This window comes from Equus quagga, chromosome 7, assembly GCF_021613505.1.
Source record: "Equus quagga isolate Etosha38 chromosome 7, UCLA_HA_Equagga_1.0, whole genome shotgun sequence".
In the NCBI taxonomy this organism is placed as follows: Eukaryota; Metazoa; Chordata; class Mammalia; order Perissodactyla; family Equidae; genus Equus; species Equus quagga.
Window position 1 is genome coordinate 1,099,496 of NC_060273.1, and position 12,292 is coordinate 1,111,787.

The following is a 12,292-nucleotide window of genomic DNA, read 5'->3' on the forward strand; positions in this document are numbered from 1 at the left end:
CCATGGTGAGTGTGTGTACATGTGAGTGTGCAGTTGTGTTATGTGGTAGTGCGCCATGGTGAGTGTGTGTACGTGTGTGCGTGCAGTTGTGTGGGTTTGCTGTACATGCGTCTGAACACACACAGATGGTCCTGTCAGATGCATGTGAGTGGGGCGTGCATGGCATGCAGGAACAGGCAGTGCACACATGCACACACGCCCAGACACTGCCCCTGTAGTGCCCAGTGCACACACATGTCATGGGCACAGGCTTGCTCTGTTGCCAGGGCCTGGCTGCTCTGTGCACCCCTGCCCCCGCTGGGCCCACCTGGCTCGAGTTGAGGGAGGCTGCCCACCCTCCTGTCCCCCTCTCTCCGGTGGCAGATGGGCACAGACACCCCCAGGGTGAGGACAGTGCATTGCCCCGACTAGCTCAGTAATTACACAGGCGGGGAGGGGACACCCGTGCCCTGAGCTGCTCAGAACGATGTGGCAGTGTAGACCTGGTATCGAGGCGCCAGGCTCTGCTGGGGCGGGAGGCGGGCCTCAGCCCTGGGTGCCAGCCCTGGGCTGTGCGGGGAGCAGGAGACCCGGGTCCTGGCTGCCCGGGGTTCCAACGGCGCCCTCTGCCCTGCAGGCCCGAGCCCTGAGTGCCCAGGGGTCTGTGGAGGGGGCTCAGTGTAAGCCACAGTCAGAGCTGGCTTCCCAGGGAGCCTCTGGGCACAGCTCCGGAAGTTTCCCAGGGCCGCTGGCACAGGGAGGAGCTCCCAGAACAGACATTTGGGTCCAGGATGAGAAAGAATGTTCCGGCAGCTGAAGCCAGCCGCTCATGTGGTGATGAGCTGCCATCCCTGGGGTGGGTGGCAGGCTCCAGTGGGGAGTGGGCTCACAGCCCCTCGGCTTCCCAGGGGAGGGCTCTCCCAGGGACAGCCCAGCCCCCCTGAACTCCCCCCGCGTGACCCCGAGCTGCCGGCCGAGAACAAACAGCTCCATGTTTGGCCGGCTCTCCTCGCTCCCCACCCCGGCCGAGCAGAGTGACTCACATGCAGGCCCAGGCCCTGGGGTGGCGGGGGGGAGGCGGGGTGGAGGGGAGAAGGGCTCCCTGCGGCGGGGGTCTGGCCTGAGTGACGGCTCAGAGGGAGTTGGGGTTCAGAGCAGAGGGAACAGCCGGGGAGAGGCCAGTGGGGCACAGACTGGGTGCAGGGGCTGGCAGAGCCCACAGGTGGGGCCCCCACCCATGACGGGCCTCCTGGTGCTCCCAGCCCAGCCCCCACGCAACTGCCCCCACCCTGCCTGGCCATGGGAAGGCCATGTACCCCCATGACGGGGTAGGGAACAGGAGGGGACTGGGCTTCTGCTGCACCCTGCACTGGCTGGGCAGATTCCACCACCATGATACTGGCTGAGCCCTGTCCAGGGAGTTCTAGAACAGGCTGTCAGACCCCATGGGGCTGGCCATCATCTGTCCCCATGGGTGTGGGCAAATGGGCAACTTGGAGCTGCCTGCGCAATACCAGGGCCCTTCCCCAAGCAGAGCCAGCATGTTTGTGTGGGGGGGGGGGGACAGGGCCACTGTAGTTCTGACTTAAGAATGATCTGCCTGCAGCCACCACCCACGCAGCTGACCAGCCCTCACTAGTTCCTGGCATTCCCACCTTCCTGTCTGTCCCAGACACTAACGGGATTCTCTGGATCCCACCTCCTGCCCCCAGCTGTTTCCCGAGGGGCAGGTGGGGGCTGTGAGCCCCCTCCGTGAGGAGTGATGGGGCCTGGCCAGGGATCCCCTCCTAGAGGCCCCTCTGCCCCCAGAGCCTGCATCAGGTCCTCCTCACCTTGAGAGTAGCTAGTTGTCGTGGCAACAGACTCTGGGAAGAGAGAAACTTTCTTAAGTTGTGAGCTGAGTGGTCGCCACCCCCTCCCCGCAGAGGTCTCCTCGGGAGACCCGGCAGCATGCTTGTGTGGGGGTTGGGGTTGGTGATGTACTCAGGCTGACTCTGGGGGCCCTACGGGCACCATCCACTCCCAAGAGCTGCTGGGTGGGTTTTCTGTCATCTCCCCTACAAGACAGGGGCTCCTTGGGCAGTGACAGGACCCAGGTGTCTGAGGCCCAGCACTTGGGGGACAAACGCATGCTTCCCTCCAGACCTCTAGGGTCAGTGGCCCTCGTTAGAAGTCAGCACACCCATCTGGAGGCAGAGGCCCCACTCCCGAGTCTCTGCAGGCAGTGGCCTGGGCACCCCCACGGAGAGGCGGCGGCCGATCTGGCTCGTGCAGCTGAGGGGTGTGGACCAGAGATGCCTGTGTCCGCTTGGGGGGCTCCTTGCAGCCCCAGGGGGTTCCTTGTGGACGCAGCACAGCTGCAGTGGGGCCCCCCTGCCAGGCTGCAGTCCCGAGTGGGGGCTGGCTGAGGCTGTGGGTCGGTCCCATCTAACAGGAGCCGCTGGAGGGGCCAAGGGGCCGGCTGAGGCGGCGGAGCCTGGCTCAGCCCCTTCCGGAAGCTCGTCCATCTTCGCAGCCTCGTCTGTACAGCCAGGCACCCGGGCCTCTGTCCAGGCCAGTCTCTCACCAGCATTCCTTCCCACTCCTTGACCCCGGAATGCAGCTGCCCTTGAGAGTTTTGCCTCCTTGAGATCTTGGCCCCCGGACGCCCGTGTCGGCCCAGCCCAGTGCTCAGCGTGGTGGACCCTCAGGACGATGCTATGTGCACCCGCTGAGGTTCGAGTGGTCCCTTGCTCAGGGCCAGACCTGCTGGGCTCTGGGACCCAATGGGAGCCCCCAGGCCCCACCCTCAATGACCTCAGGCTGACTGGGGGCGGACCACACCTTGGGCTGTGGAGGTCACGGTATAGAGGAGCAGAGTCGGGACCTGAGCCCCAGTGCTGTGGAGATGCCACCCCCCAGGGGACCATGTGTGTGTACACACGTGCACCATGTGACCTGGGTGCCTGTTCCGTCTCACTGCCCAGAGCCCCCAAAGCTGCAGATGAACATCCCTCCCTGGCTGGGTGCCATCACCGCACCGCAGTTGCAGCCTTAATTAATTAATTACCTCAGTAATCAATCCATTAGCCAAGAGCACTCATGGAGTAGTCGTCCCCGGCCACCGGGGAGGCACACTACCCTGGGGGGCTGCCTGGTGCTCCAGGCGGGTCAGAGGGGTAAGGCCTAGGGGGGCTGTCCCTGGACCTGCCAGCTGCCAGGTGGAGGGTGTGGGGGACCCACACAGGCCTCCGCTCCACAGCTCTGCCCTCCAGTGGTCTGGGGGTGGAGTCGGTCGCCAGCTTCCGGGAATCCTCCAGGCTGAGTGACGGTGACAGGCAGGCTGGGGGCTCATGCCAGGTGGAGTCACTGCTGAGAAGGAGGAGGCCAAATCCACAGATTGTGTCAATTATTGAGGTGAAATTCACATACCGTGAAATTGACCATTTAAAGGGAACAAGTCAGTGGCATTCAGGACGTTGACGACATCATCAACGGCCTCTTCTATCTAGTTCCTTAAAATTCCCATCGCCTCAGGGAGCCATCCTCCTCCCTTCCGCCCAGCCCTGGGCCCCTCTGATCCACTCTGCCTGCATAGACTTGCCTGTGTGGACACTGTCCATCTGTGGGATCATACTTTGTGAGGCTGCTTCTGTCTGGCTTCTTTCACTGCCGTATTCTTGAGGCTCGTCCACATTGTCCCCCGTGTCTGTGCTTCATTCCTTTTTATGGCTGAGTAATAGTCCAATGTGTGACACACCACCCTGCTCACCCGTTTGCCTGTTGGCCACTCGAGTCACGTGGCTGTGAACACGTGTGCATGCATGTTTGTTAGAGTCCGGTTTTCGGTTCTTTTGGGTATGTACAGGGGTGGCTTTGCTGGGCCACATGGGAACTTTGGTTTGTTTGTTTGTTTGCTTTTTAAATGGCTTTTAGAAATCTATTTTTTTTTTCTTTTTTTAAAGATTTTATTTTTTTCCTTTTTCTCCCCAAAGCCCCCTCGGTATATGCTGTATACTCTTCGTTGTGGGTCCTTCTAGTTGTGGCATGTGGGATGCTGCCTCAGCGTGGTTTGATGAGCAGTGCCATGTGCGCGCCCAGGACTCGAACCAACGAAACACTGGGCCGCCTGCCCCGGAGTGCGCGAACTTAACCACTCGGCCACGGGGCCAGCCCCGGAACTTTGGTTTTGATGGGAGGAGCTTCCAGACCCAGGTGCTTCTCAGCCCCCGCCACGGTGATCCAGAGTGGGCTTGGACGTGCCCCCGGGTGTCTGGGAGTCCTGCCAGGAGCCATCTGTGTTCCATGTGGAACTGGCCGTCCACTGAGGGCCCTACTGGCCAGCTCAGCCAGCGCCCATCCTGCCTCTCCTCTTGGGGGCTCCCTGGAGGTGCTCAGAAAAGCCTGGGTGGGGTCCGTGGACGGGTGCATAGGAACAGAAGGCGGGGACTGAGGTGGGCCTGGGTCTGGGTGGGGGGCTGGTGGCCCTCCTGCAGGGTCCCCGCCCACGTGAGGCTGGTCAGGGAGAACCCGTCTTGTTACTGGGGGCTGTCTCAGGTGGAAACAGGCAGCTCCCTGTTCCGATGCGGGGCTGAGGGAGGAGGCTGTTATGAGTCTGTTGCCATGGCAACCTTGGGGGCTGCGGGTCACCGGCTGGGGTGCAGAGCAGGAGGCCCGTGGACTCCCCCTGCCCTGACGAGCAAGGGGCTGTGTCTGCTCTGAGTGGGCAGGAGCCCCCACGCTCCCTGTGGGCACCGTGGCCCGGGCAGCCCAGGAGGCGGGGACCCTTCCCCTGGGCCTCGCTGATGCTGACCGCCCGTGCAGACCACGGGGCCGGGGCTTCCCAGCACCCCGTATTTGTCATCGCACAGCAGTGCACGACCACGCGGTGCAGAAGCCCAGGCGACAGAGGTTGGAGGGGAGCAGAAGTGGTCCCTCAACTCTTCCCACATTCCCTCCCTCCCCGACCCCGGGCCCCATCTCGTCCCCTCCACTCGGTTCTCCCAACGAGCAGGTTCTTCTGGAACTTTTCCATGTATGTCAGCGCACATCTCAGGGAAGCAGGCTTCTGTGCTGTGGCTTTTAACGTAAATGGGTCACCTGTTCTCCCACCGCTGGCACTTGCCTGTCTGTGCGCACAGGATGTGTTTTTCTGCTAATACGGGCAGCACTGCGTGGCACCCCACAGCCTCACGCCACCGTCGATGGAGGCGTTCTGACGTTTTAGCCTTTCGCGATCTCAGACGGTGCCGCCCGGCTCGCGGGGCTGTGACTGGAGGGGCCTCCTGCACAGCCTGGCTGGACAGACTCGGAGGGCTCGTCCCCGGCAGCCGCGGTGGTGCTCTGGATCTGCGCCGGCTCTCAGTGGACATGTGGACAGTGGGGCCGGGAGGGGTCGGGGTTCGGGAAGCCTCTGCTGCCCTCTGAGAGGTGGGCTGGTTCTGGGGTTCTCCCGTGCTGCCCACCAAGCCCTGGGTGTGCGGCCAGCTCGGCCTCTCATGGAGTGTATTTCTAAGCGTCCTGCATCCAGCAACCTGCTGGGCCGCGTGGGGCTCAGTCGGTGTTCCCTCTTCAGCCTCTAGGGTCGTTTCCTTCTCCAGCATTGGGTTTTTTTCCCCCAAATAAGTGTGATTCTCTCCTTGAGTAGATAGAAAAGCAGGTTTGGGTGGCCTGGTGGTGGGGGTGGCACAGAGGGGATGCAGTGAGTGGGCAGGGCTGGCCCAGGGCAGGGAGGGACTGGTCCACCAGGGTCTCCGCGAGAGGGGAGCTCTGGCCCAGATGAGGCTGCTGGCTGTCTGCCTGGGGGCAGAGAGTATGTGGAGTCCCTGAACCAGCCGGGCATCCACCTGTTCCGGCTCATCCTTACACCCCATGCTGGTTGGGGCCTCTCGTCTCACTGCACAGGAAGATCCGAGGCTGCGAGCCTGATAGGGGTTGGAGGTCAGTCTTTGTGATTGCAGGCACCCCTCCTCACTGCCCACCATGCTTGCCAGCTCCCGAGGGCCTCCCCTGGGGTCCAGGCTTGGAGCTCTCTGTCTGCAGTGAGTCGAAATCACCTGGAGCTGCCTCTGGTCTGTACTGGCAGTGGAGGGAGAACGTGGAGGGGCTGCCATGGGTGCAGGACAGACAGCTCGGGACAGAGGAGGCTGCTGCAGGGTCCCAGCACGTGCCAGCGCGGCTCAACCTAGTGGTGGCTGTGGCCATGGTGGGGGAGGGGGGGAGGATGGATGCTGACCCGGGTGTCCTGAGTGGGTGAGCTCTGGGCCACCCCGCCCTCCTTCCTGGTGCCGTCCTTAATGCTGCTGGTGCCCCGCCGGGCACAGGGCTGCTCACGCCAAGCTGTTGTGGATTCGGCCTAATGGAGCTTAGCCGGCTGAGCAGATTGCTCCCGGGGGTGGCGGGTGGGGCCGGGTGGCTCGAGGCCTTCTCATCCTCAGTGCACCAGAACTCTGCTCGTCAACGTGGTCTCCTGACAGCCCCGCAGGGAGCCAAGCCTTGGGATTGGAGCCTCGCCCCCACACAGCCCTGCCTGGGGGCTGCTCTGACCATGGGGGCCAGGCAGCAGCCATGCCTGGGGAACCCAGCCCCACGGCCTTCATGCCACTGTGTTCCCTGTTGATCTGTGGCTCTGGAGCCTAGAACCTCGTCTCTCAGGGATGTCCAGCTGCTCTGTCTGTGTCTCCCTGGTGGAAGTATCCCCCGTCGTGAACTTCATCCCTTGGACAGTTCCAGCCTGGCCACAGCGTCCTCAACATAGGGAAACACAGTGTTCTCTCCTCCCTGCATGTCCAGGCCAGCACGGGGAGGGGCCAAGGTGGCGTTCTCAGCATGAGGGCTGGAATCGGGGACCTGGAGGCCACTGTCACTGGTGAGAGGCTTGTCATGTGGTGTGTCAAGGTCCCTGTTTGGCACAGCTGTCGGTGGAGAGCTGACAGCACCCAATGTGTGCTGAGCATCCACAGGACCCTTCTCGTGGCTTCCATGTGCTGTCCCAGCAGCCCCCAGGCTTTCCAGTTCACTGGCGTCTTTGGTGCAGGGATGACAGAGGCCGCCCCACTGCCCACCGGGGTCACCCACGCTTCCAGGCCATTCCCGCCAGAAGAGGGGCATGCGGGCTTCGCAGCTGTAAACAGGGCAGGCCACATGCCTCGGGGCTCCCAGGGCCCATGCCCAGGGACAAGGGGAGATGGCGTTTGCAGGCCAGGCCGTCTTCAGAGCGGCTCTTGGTGTGTGTTTCTTAACCAGCTGGGAGTCGGAGAATGAGAAAGTTTGGGTCCACGGTGTGTTTTCCAATAAAGCCTCCTTCTGGGTGAGCGGTGACCCCAGGCTGCTCAGCCAGTGTCCTCCCCCAGCCCTGGCCCACCTCCCCTGAGCTGGCCAGGGACGGCGGGTACGATGGCTGAGTCAGCACCATGGACAGCGCCCGCCACAACGCGCTGCCCCCTGGGCATCAACCTTTCCTGGTCATGTTGGGGGAGGCTGGCTTTGGGGTGCGTTAGAGCCAGGGTCTGAGAGAGCCTCCAAGTCAGGGCTGAGTCTCTGGTCCAAGCCAGCTGGGGAGCCCCTGCCTGCAGGCAGGCTGTGGAGTGGAAAGATGGTCTAGTGTTTGTTCAGCACCCACCAAGCCCCTCGGAGGCCCCAAGAGACCAGGAGGGAGGGAGGGAGAAGGGAAAGAGGCTGGCACCAGGCCAAACAGGATGGAATGCAGGAGGGCATGTGGGACCCACAGGGTGGGCACAGGCACTCGAGGGACCCCAACAGACAGGACCTCTGCTCCCGCTGCTGATGGGGTCTCAGCCCTGGGCCCGGGACCAGACTCGGACCCCTCTCCGAGCCTTTCTGGGCCCCGTTTCTCATTTATCAGCCCCGCAGCATGCTGGGTGCTGGGGCAGGCCCAGCCAGGGCCCTGAGAGAGTCACTCCAGGCCCAGTCCTGCCCAGGCTGGACATGAGGGGCCTGTTAAGCTAGGAGAGGTCCATGGGGTCTGATGGGCTGAGGTGGTCAAGGAACGTGGATTGGGGGGTCATCTGCCAATCTCTCAGTCTCCAGGCCTGGGCAGAGCCTCCCTGGCTACAGGGTCCCGTGGGAGAGACCATCTCACTGAACTGTGGACCCCAGCCCGCAGCCCGTCTGTGGCCAGGCCCTGGGCAGCCTGCAGCCCTCTCCCTGCGCTGGCGTGGCCGCCTCCTCCTGGCCGCACATCAGTTTGGCTTCCTTGGACCCACAGTGGAAATTGACTCTAATTTGTAGAACTTGCTTCAAAACCTAAAGGATTTTTAATTAAAACCCGGAAAATCCATCTGCGTAATTAAGCCTCTGGAAGTCACTGGGCTCCGTGCGATGAGTGGCTGGTTGGCACAGCCTGTCTTCAGCTGCCCGCCAGGGCGTGACCAGGGGACAGCTGTGATATAGAGGGTTGGGGGTTGGCCTTGCTTGTGCAGGGGGCTCACGGGGCCATCTCCCTCCCTGGCCGGGACCTGTGCATCTGGGCTGGCCATCCTGCTCTGGGCAGAGCCTCCTGGCCAGCTGGCCACAAACCCAGTGGAACTCTGTGTGCTGGGGGCCCCTCACCAGGGCAGGAAGGCAGGGTGGTTCCGGGGTACTGGTTGGGACTGCCACACACAAGATTGTGGGGTTCAGGTGCAGGACCCCATAATCTGATGCCTCCCAGGGTATTTTGGGGGTGGTGGGGGGAGAGGGGCAGACGTGGGTCATAAGGATAGTCACCAAAAAAGGTGGGTCCTCACGGGCTGGATGGAGAATTTTCTGGGTGCCAGGCTGTGCTGACGGGGTTACTAAGCCACCCCAACCTTCTCTGAGGAGCCTGTGCTCACAGCCTCGCTGCTGGGCCTTTGGACCCCTTTCACATGGAGTCCCTGTAGCCGTGGCCAGTTGTCCTGAGCCCCAGGGTGTGTGTGGTGGGCGGAGGCTGGGAGTGGGGGGTGGGCGAGGCAGACCAGGCCGGCAGGGTTGGGAGAAGCCAAGGTTGGTGGGTGGGCTTTGCCTGTGAGCGATTTGGGAAGGCGTCAAGGTAGGACCCCATCCTGAGCTGGCTGTCTTTGCAAGTTGCTGGAGGCCCGGTTTTTGGCTCCTGCTAGGGAGTGAGGGAGCCTTTCATGGCTCCTGGCCCAGACCAGCTCGGGGCTCCGGACACGTCCACTCCACTGTGGAGGGCTGAGGTCCTCAGCTCTGCCCAGCACCAGCTCCGGGGTGCCTCCTGCGAGAACCCCCAGACCAGGAGCTGCCTATACCCGCTCCTCCATCCTCGCCTGGCCCTCCACCTCGAGGTCCAGAACACGGGGCCACGCCACTAAGTTTGGCTAAAAGTCCTGTAGTGGCCGGGGGCAGTGATGGCTGGGGGCTGGCAGGCAGCCGGTGGGCTTCTCAGGGCCAGGTGCAGGGAGGGTGTGAGTGTTCATCGGCTGGTGGTAAAAGGTGCTAGGTCCCTGGGTGGCCGCCTAGTTTAGGGCACCTCTGGCCTGGGCGCTCCTGCAGGAGGGTCTTTGGGTGGTCTCAGAGTGAGGGTGGGCACAGGCCTGGGAGAAATGGGGCATCAGTCCAGGATGGGGGTGGGTGATGCTGGTGGGGACCGGATGAAGTGGGGGCTGCCCTTCGGGTGGGCGAGAGCTCAGAGAGATGAGACGGAGAAGGAGGCTCCCAGGCACCAAGGGGGTGGACAGTCCCCACACCCCCACTGGATGGATGGGCAAACTGAGGACCCAGACTGCTCAGTGCTGCCTCCCTGCAGGGGTGGGGGTCTGTGCATCTGCAAGACAGGGGTCCAGCCAGGTTTGGGGGGTGGCGGGGCACTCAGGCCAGGATGCACCCCCTACCCTGTTTGATCGTTGCCCGCTCAGGCACAGAGCTGCCTGCTCGCCTGGCGGGGACGTGGGTGTCTGTCTCCTGCAGGCAGGTCGTCTGACAGCCTTTGTGTTCCAGTCACCACAGCTGTTTTGTTTAACCGAGCAAACCCCACCCCTGGGAGGTGCCCAGAGACGGCCTTGTGCCCCAGCTTCTCCTCCCGAGGGGCCGTTTGCAGCAGTGAAGGGACACTGGGGCCATGGGCAGCCCCCTGGGGCTGGAGCTAGCCATCAGGAGGCCAGGAGAGCTGTGAGGCCCGATGACCAGCCTCTGTGTGTGGCCTCACAGCCTGGGACCCCGGCCCCTCGGGCGGGTCACCCACACCCGCAGTCTGTCCAGGGCCCTGCGCCATGCCCGCCTCTGAGGCTCCCTGTTGAGCCACACTGGTCCAGCAGGTGCACAGTGGGTGTCCGTGCAGCTCTTAGCTGCAGCTCTGTGCTCCCTGGCCCCGCTCACGGGGCCAGACATGCCCGCAGCACCCCAGTCCTGGCTGCCCCATGGGCCCTGACCTTCGCACCACCAGGTCCTCTCAGCCCGTTCCCAAGTGAGTGCCTGCGGGGCTGGGGGTCGGGCCTCGACGCCACCTTAGCGGGACGCCGGTTTCTGCTTTTCTGCAGCGGAGCCCCTGTTCCTGCTGAACTCATTAAGTGTAATTATGGCACTCGCAGTGGGAACCTATAATTATGCGGTGGCCCAGCGCCACGCCGCACACCGCAACCGGGGGCTTCGGAGCATCGCTGTTGGTCCTGGCCCTGCCCAGGAGGCCGGGGGAGCAGGGCCAGGCAGGCAGCCAGGGCAACGCAGAGAACGGATGCACATGGCTTGGCCTGCCTCCCACCCCTGGGATACAGGTCCCCAAACCTCCCCAGGCCTCATCCCCTCCCTGACCCTGTCACAGCACAGCCTCTGCTGGTTTGTCACGGCTGCTTTTGGGATCAGAGCCCCTTGCAGGCAGGGCCACAGGGACCCCCAACCCCAGCGGCCCCATGCAGCCGGGCACAGAGCAGGCTCTCGGGACCCTGGGGACTGACCTCCCCTTTACAGAGCACAACCATGTGCCAGGCGGGGCCGTGAAATGCCCCCACCGAGGGGGACGTGGGAGGGGAGCAAGGGGCACCAAGGCTCAAGGTCATACGGCCAGGATGTGCCGCAGCCAAGATTTCCTCCACAAGTGTGTGAGGTTGGATGCCCCCAATTGTCACCCTCCTCAGCCCCCACAGGGCCGGTCGGGGTGGGAGCTGCAGGGCTGTGGCAAGGGGTGTCTTCCAAGTGCCAGCTTTTCTCTGCTTCAAGAAAGTCCCGCCGTCCACCCCACGCCAACCCTGACGTGAGCCCAGGGCCTCCTGCCCCCCTACCCTTACTCTCTTTAGCCACGAAAGCCCACCTCGGGGGTGGGGGCGGGACTGGGTGGGGGGAGTCCTGATATGGGGATGGCATGTGGGGTATGTGGAATGCCCCAGACCCCTGGGGCCCTCCCAGCTAGGAGGGGTACCTGCCCGCATCCCCGGGATTTGGGTGAAGCCCCAGCCACCCGGCCAGGGAACACCACCTGCAGGCTGGACTCCATTGGCAGCCCTGGGCCCCCTGTCTGGCCTTGCTGGCCTGGAGTCCGGCTCTTCCCTCATAGCTGACACACCAGCCCACCACGGGGCTCCCTGATTTCCTGATGAAGCAGCTGGGGTGGGCGTGGGGCGCACACCTTCCAGGAGACAGCCACTGGGGCCACGGCCACCGCCTCCGTGGGACCCCGGCGCCACCTGCTGGCTTTTCCAGGAACAGTCAGGCATTCTCACATCTGAGCTGGTGGGTGGCCTCTTGTCCCCAGGGCTGGTGGCCTGGCAGGGTGGCCCAGGCACCTGTGTGGGGTACACACACAGCACGAGAGGGCCCAGTGCTCCCTGCAGGCCCCACCATGGGTTGGACTCCTTTCCGCCAGCGGGGTCTCTTCTAGATGTGGCCCTTCGTGGACGGGTGGCTTCTGTTCCCAGGACCAACTGGCCGGCTGGGGGTGTCCTCATTCACTTGCTCATCGTCCGTGTCCCACTCCCCCTCATCTGGGAGCATAGTAGGGCTGCAGGGGCCCTGGGCCCAGTCACTGAGTTGTGCTAAAGCTCACGTCCCTCATCCATCGTCGCCGCGGTTACAGCATCGCCGTCTGTTGGAGTCACCTGGGGGGTTAGTGCAGGGCTGTGGGGCGGGGCCTCCCAGTTTGTGGGCATCTGCGACGCTTGAGGTCCAGGCTGGGCAGCGCCCGTGAAGGTGCTCCATCGAACGTCCAACTTCAGTGTAGGCGACTGGAGGGAGCATGGTGGAGGGGCAGTGGCTGGCCTCCAGCCTCCATCCAGGGTTCCACTCTGAGCTTTGGTTTCCCCTCTGTACACAAGGGGCTGGCAGCGGTGTCCAACCCCTGCCTGAGGGGTGTGCTGGCCATGCATGCAGTGGCCGGTGCTGGGACGCTGCCCCTTACCACCCA

At 63.4% G+C, this 12,292-nt stretch overlaps 1 protein-coding gene across 8 annotated transcripts in view; it reads left to right on the forward strand.

The window, feature by feature from the left end:
• The window catches only part of CACNA1H (calcium voltage-gated channel subunit alpha1 H), a 69,165-nt gene that overhangs the window by 29,697 nt on the left and 27,176 nt on the right, over window positions 1–12,292 (forward strand). The gene's annotated exons all lie outside the window — the stretch shown is intronic.